The following is a 9431-nucleotide window of genomic DNA, read 5'->3' on the forward strand; positions in this document are numbered from 1 at the left end:
AATGGAATATTACTCAGCCATCAGAAAGGATGAATGCCCATCATTTACACTGACATGAGTGGAAGTGGAGAAGATTATGCTAAGTGAAAGAAGACAAGCAGAGAAAGACAATTATCACACAGTTTCACTCATATGTAGAACATAAGGGATGGCATGGAGGACATTAGGGGAAGAAAGGGAAACCGAATGCAAAGATAGTATTTTTAATATACTTCTAAGGGGAAAAAATCTACCAAATCTGTTGCAAAATATTCCTGAATAGAAAGTCCAGAGCAAAAGCTATCACATGTAGAAATGTTTCAGAATTTCCACCCACAAAATCCATCCCTCATTTCTAAACCAACTCAGCTTCTGCTGCAAATTCACCTAAGTATGTTCCTCTGTTGTCCTCTCTGATTATTCTGCAGGTCTCTTTTATCACTCCCAAGATGCTAGTCACAGAGTTCTCCAAAAGGATGCAAGCCAGTCACTAGCCCTCACACAAGTATAAGCCCTCTTGGGGCTAAGGTCTCCTAGAAAGAGTTTACAATTTTGGAGGTTGGCAGCTGAGTTAAAAATCCATCATTCATATTACAGGTTAGTAATGCTTCTGACATAGCTTTCAGCTGGCTCTCAGGGCTCCCAATTCAATAACTTGTTTTTGGAGGGACTGCTTACGTATATTTAATACATCTGTCCTATTTGTTCAAGCCATCATCCATGTGACATTTGTCTGCTCCACTATATGACTTAAAATAGGAGTGAGGAAGACATTTGGAAGCATTTTGCCTGACTAAAGTAAAAAAACACAAGAAAGAACACATACTGGTGAGGATATGGATAAAAAGGAACCCTTGTACACTGTTGGTGGGAATGCAAATCAGAACAGCCACTGTGGAAAACACTATGGAGATTCCTCAAAAAATTAAAAATAGAACCACCATATGACCCAGCAATTCCACTACTGGGTACTTACCCAAACAATTTTAAGCATTAATTTGGAAGGATATTGTACCCCTATGTTTACTGCAGCACTTTTTATAAAAAGCCAAATTATGGAAGCAATACAACCCAAGTATCCATTGATAGATGAATTGATAAAGAAGATATAATAGTTATCTTTCTAGTATCTATCATCTATCTATATATCCATCATCTATCTTCAAATATATATATATATATATATATATATATATATATATATATATATACAATTTGATATTACTCAGCCATAAAAAGAATGAAATCTTGTCATTTGCAACAAGGATAGATCTAGCGGATATAATGCTAAGTGAAACAAGTCATTCAGAGAAAGATAAATAACATACGATTTCTCTCTCACATGTGGAATTTAAGGAAGAAACAAAGAAAAAGAGACAAACCAAAAAGTGGACTCTTAACTATAGAGAACAAGCAGATGGTTATCAGGGGGTAGGTGAGTGGAGGGACGGGTGAAATAGGTGAAGGGAATTTAGAATACACCTATCGTGATGAACAATGAAAAATGTATACAATTGCTGAATCACTATATTGTACACTTAAAATGAATATTGCACTGTCTGTTAATTTTACCGGAATTAAAATAAGTTTTGAAAAGAAGTATTTTGCCTGTGGGTGAAGGTAGGTGTGTGGGGTGACTAGGAGGTGCTGGAGTGGTTCCCTATTATCTCTGTTATCTTCATCTGATGGAGGATGGCTTACCTAAAAGTCAAGCAAATTTAAAATTCTTGCCCTGAAGTATTTGTCTTTTGGAGAAAGGCTCCAGAGACAGTTCTTAGCGGCAAAGATCATTAAGTCTTCTGGGATCTAAAGTGTCCTCTTCCCTGATAATGGGTTTTCTCTCTCTCCCTCTCTCTCTCCACTTCCACAAAATCTGAGTAGTCCATTCCACAACTATAATTTCATCCGGTTTCCAGTCATACCCTTCTCATACTCAGGAACCCCTCATCTAGAGGAGTCAGGGGATGAGGGACAAGGAAAATTTTATAAAACTTACCAAGAATTAAGTTTGAATCTATGTGGCCATGTTACCATCTGGAATTTGTACCAACTAAACAGATTTGAGTTTGTTAAGGCAATAATAAAACAATGTATTGGGTGATATTATTAAATACGATAGGTCTGTGTCACAACTGAGACCCTGAGCTTAGAAAAATACCAGTACTTTAAAGAGGTTGCCAGTAAACCTGCCCAGTCTTGCCCAGTACAGGACATTATCTTAATTCCAGTTAGGGAAAAAAAAAAACAAACAAACAAACAAACAAACAAAAACACCTGCCTTCTACCCTTGAGGAATAAATGATCTCTATCTCCGTTGCTGAATGATTTAAAAACAATTGTAAAAGTAATGTAGAGCAAGAGCTAATACAAGATATGTAAAAAGTCCATGGAAAATTGGCACTCAAAAGTCATGACTTCACAGCTGGTTGCATCAAATAAACTCTTAAGGAGGATTTTTTTTTTTTTTTAATTAGCTATCTGAACTTGAAGTGTTTGAAAACAGTAAGAAGATAAGATATCAGGAATCCTTGGCATCAAGTATTGATGAGTTACTTAGATTATCACTTAGAAAGAAGCTTCTATTGGGGCAACTGGGTGGCACAGTCAATTAAATATGTGCCTTTGGCTCAGGTCATGATCTTGGGGTCTGGGATTGAGCCTTGCTTTGGGCTCCCTGTTCAGCTGGGAGCCTGATTCTCCCTCTCCCTATTTCCCTCCCTCTGGTTATGCTCACTCTCTCTCTTTCTCTCAAATAAATAAGTAAAATCTTAAAAAAAAAAAAAAGAAAGAAAGAAGCTTGCTTGAAAGGATAACCTTTTTCAAAGTAAATAGAGATGATACAAAACAATATAAGCATGTGAAATATATTCACATATCTATGGTGGCTATAACTAATAATGTTTTATGACATATTTGGAAGTTGCAAAGAGAATGAATCTTAAAATATCTCATCACAAGAAAAAAAATGTAACCATGTATGGTGACAGATTGTAAATAGACTTATTGTGGAGATGATTTTGCAGTGTATATAAATATCAAATCACCATGTTTTACACGTGAAACCATAACAGTGTTATATGTCAACACTTCAACTGAAAAAATAAAAAAAGACCAGAACCTCCTTTGTTTTCAGTAACAACTGACATAAAGCTATAAGAGATAATAAATTTCTTGAGGGTAGTCATGGGAACTTCATTTTGCTGAGTATAAATCAAGCTAAGAATTTAAAGCCACAAACTTGTCATTTCCCTTCTCTCTATATAGTTAGATACAACCTTTCTGCCTTGTAGCACGATAGTGAATATATTTCACATGCTTATTGGCTAACATTCAAACCTCAAAAAAGAAAACTTAACTACCAAAAAGTATTGTAGTAATTGTTCTAGTCTATTTGGACTACTATAACAAAATATCAGAAGACTCTGTGTCATACATAAAAAGAAATGTATTTCACACAGTTCTGGAGCATGGAAAACCGTGTTCAGAGTGTCATTGTGGTCAGATAAGGGCCTTCTTCCAGTTTTCTGTTTTCTCATTGTATGCTTACATGGTGGAAGGAGGGGGACAGAATTCTCTGGGGTCCTTTCATAAGAGCACTAATCCTGTTAGTGGTTTCACGCCTATGATCTAACTACCTCCCAAAGGCCCTATCCCCTACCACCATCACCTTTGGGAGTTAGAATTTCAAAATATGAATTTTGGGGTTCCTATTAAGACCATAGCAATAATTCACCAACTTACATTAACAAAAGCCTGGGGGAATATATGTGATAATAGATTCTAAGGGTGATATACCAGAAAGAAAGTAAATATAATTCTATATCAGGGTGAATTTATTGATATATTTTTAATGATTTGGGGTTTGTTGGTTTGTTTGTTTTTGGCTCTAAATTAGGGTTTTACTTTCAGAAAGCTAGTTTACCAGCATATCATAGATCAGGGTGAGGACTGAGTAGTGATTGTGGATTTAATGGAAGAGTTCAAACTTCTGATGATGGCTATAATTTTTTGTTCAATTAGATAACTACTTGAATTTGTGAATGACTTATCCTGATTAAAGCTGAAATATTAGAGAAATAAGTCCAAAGATCTAGAATGACAGCAATATGGAACATTTTTTAATGCACAGGAGGGTATTAACATCATTGAAAGGTACTGTAATTGCTGGTCTGAAGTGAAAGTGGGAGATAATTTCATTACAGTGAGTTTCCTCATTTCACTGGAAATGATGGGACTATGGGAAAGCAGAGGTCATGTAATAACAATTAGCTGACATTGGCAAGATGGGTACGGTTACTTATTAGTTGGTAGAGTTAGACTGAATATCAAAATTGTGTGATATGCATTAGTTTGAAAAAGACATCATGCTGCTCCTAAGGCTAAAATAGACAATCCATTAAGTTCCTATTTGACCTCAATAATTGAAAGAACTCTAGTTTGGGTGAAAGCAAGGATGATATAGCCATCGAATGGTGTTAAACTCCTTATCCAAATAAAGACTTTAGTCTTCATTCATAGAGCCAGAACCCGTTAAGGAAGTTATCCTTGAGGAGGTGTCATGCATTGATATTAATATCTTAATCACCTTCCAATTTTCCTGAAAGGATATAAATTCTTTTGTCAGGAAAACTGTCCACTGAAGAGGGTAAAATCTGGAACTTTCCGGGATTGTTTCACCTCATCTCTGAGCTAATCTTAATTATTACGATGATAGAATGCCAGGGTACAGACATATTAGAGTGGAGAATAATGAGGGTGGAGAAAGCTTTATTGATAAGTGGCAGCTATATGTTAGTCTCATTTACAGTGATTCTATTGCATGTGAGAAATCATCCTGATATATTGTTAAAAGAGATATACTCAGGACCAAGTAGAAATCCATGGAGTTCACCCTCATAAACAAATAATAAATCAAAGCATCTTTCCCTGGAAAACTTGCAGTACTTGATACTACCATCAAATAAATACTTAAAAAATTATGCAGGAATGGTAATCCATTCCACATACCCATTTAATTCAAATATTTGCCTACCCTATCCCAGATGAATTTTAGAGGGTAACAGTAGATTCATATGATGAATTAGATTATGATACCAAATGCAATATGTGTTAAGTTATGGACCACTTATTGGTTTAAATCAAAACAATATTGGCACTAAATATTGAGTTATTGAATTTTAGATTTTTTTGATTAATAGAACATAACAGGTAGATTGCATCACCTTGAAATAGTAAAACAGATAAGAAATCAGACCTTCATCCTTACTTTAGGGCCATCCCTAGCCTTTTGCTATTATTTATTTATTTATTTATTTATATTTTTTTTAAGATTTTATTTATTTATCAAAGAGTGGGGGGGGAGAGAGCAAGCACAGGCAGACAGAATGGCAGGCAGAGGCAGAGGGAGAAGCGGGCTCCCTGCCAAGCAAGGAGCCCGATGTGGGACTCGATCCCAGGACGCTGGGATCATGACCTGAGCCAAAGGCAGCTGCTTAACCAACTGAGCCACCCAGGCGTCCCGCCTTTTGCTATTATTTAGACATTGGACAAGCAAACCCAAATCTGCAGTACAAGCCCACAGGCTGTTTTTGTACAGTCTTCCATCTAAGAATAGTTTTTACATTTGAAGGTTCAGAAGAGGAAAGAGGAAGAGGTTGAGGGAGTAGGGAGGATAGGAGAATGGAGGAAGCATATAAGAGTATGTTAAAGATATATATATATATATATATATTTTATTTTTTATTTTCAGCATAACAGTATTCCTTGTTTTTTGCACCACACCCAGTGCTCCATGCAATCCGTGCCCTCTCTAATACCCACTACCTGGTTCCCCCAACCTCCCACCCTGCACTGCTTCAAACCCCTCAGATTGTTTTTCAGATATATTTTTTAAAAATGTATCAGGGACTCAAAACTTCTCAGGCAAAATATTTTTTTAAATACACATTAAGAGAAATATATGATTTTATTTTACAAATAGACATATTCCAATTTTCTCTTTTATATGATAACAAATACCCATCAATCGTATATGCTTTCATGAAGATATTGCTCTGCCATTCTGTTCCAAAATACATGATATTTTATTTATTTTTTAATTTAAATTCAATTAGCCAATATATAGTACATCATCAGTTTCTGATGTTGTGTTTAACGATTGCGTATAACACCCAGTGCTCATATCATGTGCCATTCTTAATGCATGGTATTTTAACAGTATGTGAAAAAGTAACCAGTTTTCAAAAGAAAGTTGTAGCAAACGAAAGAAATTTAGAAATTGATTGTTTGAAATTATTGCCATAGTTATTATTACTGAAGATTATATAAGCTCAATAATTGTGAAAATTTCTCATCCACCTATTGGGAAAACTTAGAATTATTATAATCTCTATTAAAATATTCCAAGTAAAAATTTCTGTGCACTTTAAAAATGCTTATATAAAAATAAAAGTTTAGGCAGCATATTAACATTAGAGCAGACAGAATTGCAGTAATTCAATATCAAAAACAAATTCAAATAGAACAGAATAATAATTACTGTGACTCCCTTCTTTTGATGTGATCAGCATTCAGTGTGAAGCATTAGTTTTGAACTATGAAGACCCTTCTTTTTTAAAATTTATTTATTTATTTATTTGACAGACAGAGATCACAAATAGGCAGAGAAGCAGGCAGAGAGAGAGGGAAGTAGGTTCCCTGCTGAGCAGAGAGCCTAATGCAGGGCTCGATTCCAGGACCCTGAGATCATGACCTGAGCCAAAGGCAGAGGCTTCAACCCACTGAGACACCCAGGTGCCCCTATGAAGACCCTCTAACTACCAAGATCAGATAGGCTTAGAATAAGAATTTCATTTAACTTTTCACATAATAACCTGATATTTGCAAATATAATAATACATGTTATATCAAATTTAATTTTATAGTTGTACTATTAACATTAAAATTAATTTATATCATAAATCTGTATTATAAACTATATTGATTCTTTTGCTTAATATCTTTGCTTAATTTCTATTTTTCTATTAACATGTTTAAATATTCTATACTATAGTGAATATATAATTTATAAACAAATATACAGATACTGTGAAATTCAAGTGTTTTTGTGTTTTTTTTCTTTACTGGTAGAGTATATGATAAAGAATAATAATAATAATCAAAAGAAATTTACAAATTGATTATTTGAAATGGCTGCCATGACCTCGATTTACAGAAACAAAAGAATTCCATAATATTTAAGGACATGGTGGTTAGTAATTCAATACCTCTAAAGGTTATAGGTGAATTCCCATTTTTTATTTTGCCTTGACTCAGTGACAATTTGGGCATTTCTAGAAGTATGTGTTTCTCAGCTAAGTTTCACAACTCTAGGTGGTGCATTAACTCTATATAGAATATGTGGAAAATTGAATCTGTGAATTCCAGAACAGTGGAAAAGAACAAGGAAAAAATACAGTGTATTTTGTACTCCTCTGAGAGAATTTTTTTAGGAAATAGATAAAATCACCAAATAAAAAGGCATATTATTTTGGCCTAAATAAGGGACAGATAAAGGGAGAGAATTAAGCTTTGGGGATTAATTAGACCAACATGAAAATTATAGCAAGAAAAATAGTTATTATTATTTTGAATATAAGAATTAAGAGTTCTATGAAGCACTTTATCCTTCTTGCTTTCTTTTACTCATAACCTCAGTAATATCACTAAAATGATTCACTTCACTGAGAAAATCTCAATCTTTTTGATCATGTACTTAAAAGCATCTTGCACTTGTTTGTTTCTCAGTATATAAGTGAAGGGATTCAACAGAGGGGCAACAGAAGTACTGAGCAGGGCTATCCCTTTATTTAAAGATACTCTGTCCTTTGCAGAGGGTTTCACATACATGAAAATGCAGCTGCCATATGAAATGGACACAACTACCATGTGAGAAGAACATGTAGAAAAGGCTTTCTTCCTCTGTTGAGAAGAAGGTATCTTCAGTATAATCCTGATGATGTTTGCGTAGGAGAGAATCACTAATGTCAGTGTAACCAGGAGGGTCAAAATGGCTGAGAGAAATGCCATTAAATCTATTACATCTGTGTCTGTGCAAGAGAGCTGTAATATAGGAGAAAAAATTGCAGAAGAAATGATCTATAGCGTTGCTTGCACAGAAATCTACCTGGAGACCCACAAGGAGTGGTAGAACAATTACTATAAAACCAGCCAACCATGAAGCAAAGACCAAAAAGTTGCAGACTCTCACTCATGATGGTAGTGTAATGCAGGTGTTTTCAGATGGCCACATAGCAGTCATAAGACATGGCAGCTAGAAGAAAAAATTCAATTCCACCCAAAACAATAGTAAAAAACAGCTGTGTTGCACAACTCTTGTAAGAAATGGACTTATCATCTGTTGCCATACTGGCAAGAAATCTGGGGATGCAGACAGTTGTGAATGAGATTTCTAAAAATGAGAAACTTCAGAGGAAGAAATACATGGGTGTCTTTAGATGAGAGTCCAGTAGGGTGAGGGTGATTATGGTTAGATTCCCACTGACACGCAACATGAAGGTGAAAAGAAGGAGAAAAAAAATGACCACTTGTAATTGTGGATTATCAGTCAGTCCAAGAAGAATAAAGGTTGTTACTGTGCTGTGGTTTTTTTATTGCTGACTTCCAAAAAAATAATAATTTTAAAAAGTAAGAAAAAATGAGAAATAAAAGGTATAACCTTGCATGAGATACCTATTAGCTTGAGACTGTCCATACATGTGTTGCTCCTGCCACACAACCTCCTTCAGTGTTATGCTAGTCAGCAGTAACAGCCTCTAAAAACTTGCTCATATAATTTGTACTCAAAATTTCACTAACCGAGTGCAACTCTAGGAGTGTCATTAATTCAGGCATTTCAGAAAGATAATGTATGGCATATAAAAATAGAAACCAAAAAAAAAAAAAATCCAGAAAAATTGTCATAATATTTTAACTTGTGTCTTCTGTAGTTGCAATTTTCCCCCAATCTACTTAGTTCAGATTAAGTTATTTTACACCATCAGGTAACTCACTCTTTTTTGCTAAACTTATCTCTTTCTCAGTTCATTACTCCTTATGATAGTATTCTGTAAGTTAGATTTCAGCTGAGGACTCCTTGCCTTTTAAAAATCAAAAACTTGACCTAAATACCTGAGTGGGGATTCAGAACTTTCACCAAACTTCCGTAAACTCTTCAAGATTGAAATCTTCATGACCACTTTAGGTCTGCTTTCCCCTTTTTCCTGAAGACTTGGGTGTACTTTTGTCTCACTCATCCTGGTTATTCTTATTTCTCTGATATGGACCCAAGTAGATAGGAAATATATCCTCATGCATGATGACTGTGTTGTTTATGTATCATTCTTTATTTACTTTTGCAGTAACAGGAGAGGGTTCTAGAAAACAAGCCATTTAAAAAAGATATTATCTACTTA

General features: G+C 34.8%; 1 pseudogene; it reads right to left on the reverse strand.

The window, feature by feature from the left end:
- Positions 1–229: 229 nt before the first annotated feature.
- LOC131839751 (olfactory receptor 6C74-like) lies at positions 230–8621 on the reverse strand (annotated as a pseudogene).
- Positions 8622–9431: the final 810 nt, after the last annotated feature.

Source organism: Mustela lutreola, chromosome 8 (genome assembly GCF_030435805.1).
Source record: "Mustela lutreola isolate mMusLut2 chromosome 8, mMusLut2.pri, whole genome shotgun sequence".
Taxonomy (NCBI): domain Eukaryota; kingdom Metazoa; phylum Chordata; class Mammalia; order Carnivora; family Mustelidae; genus Mustela; species Mustela lutreola.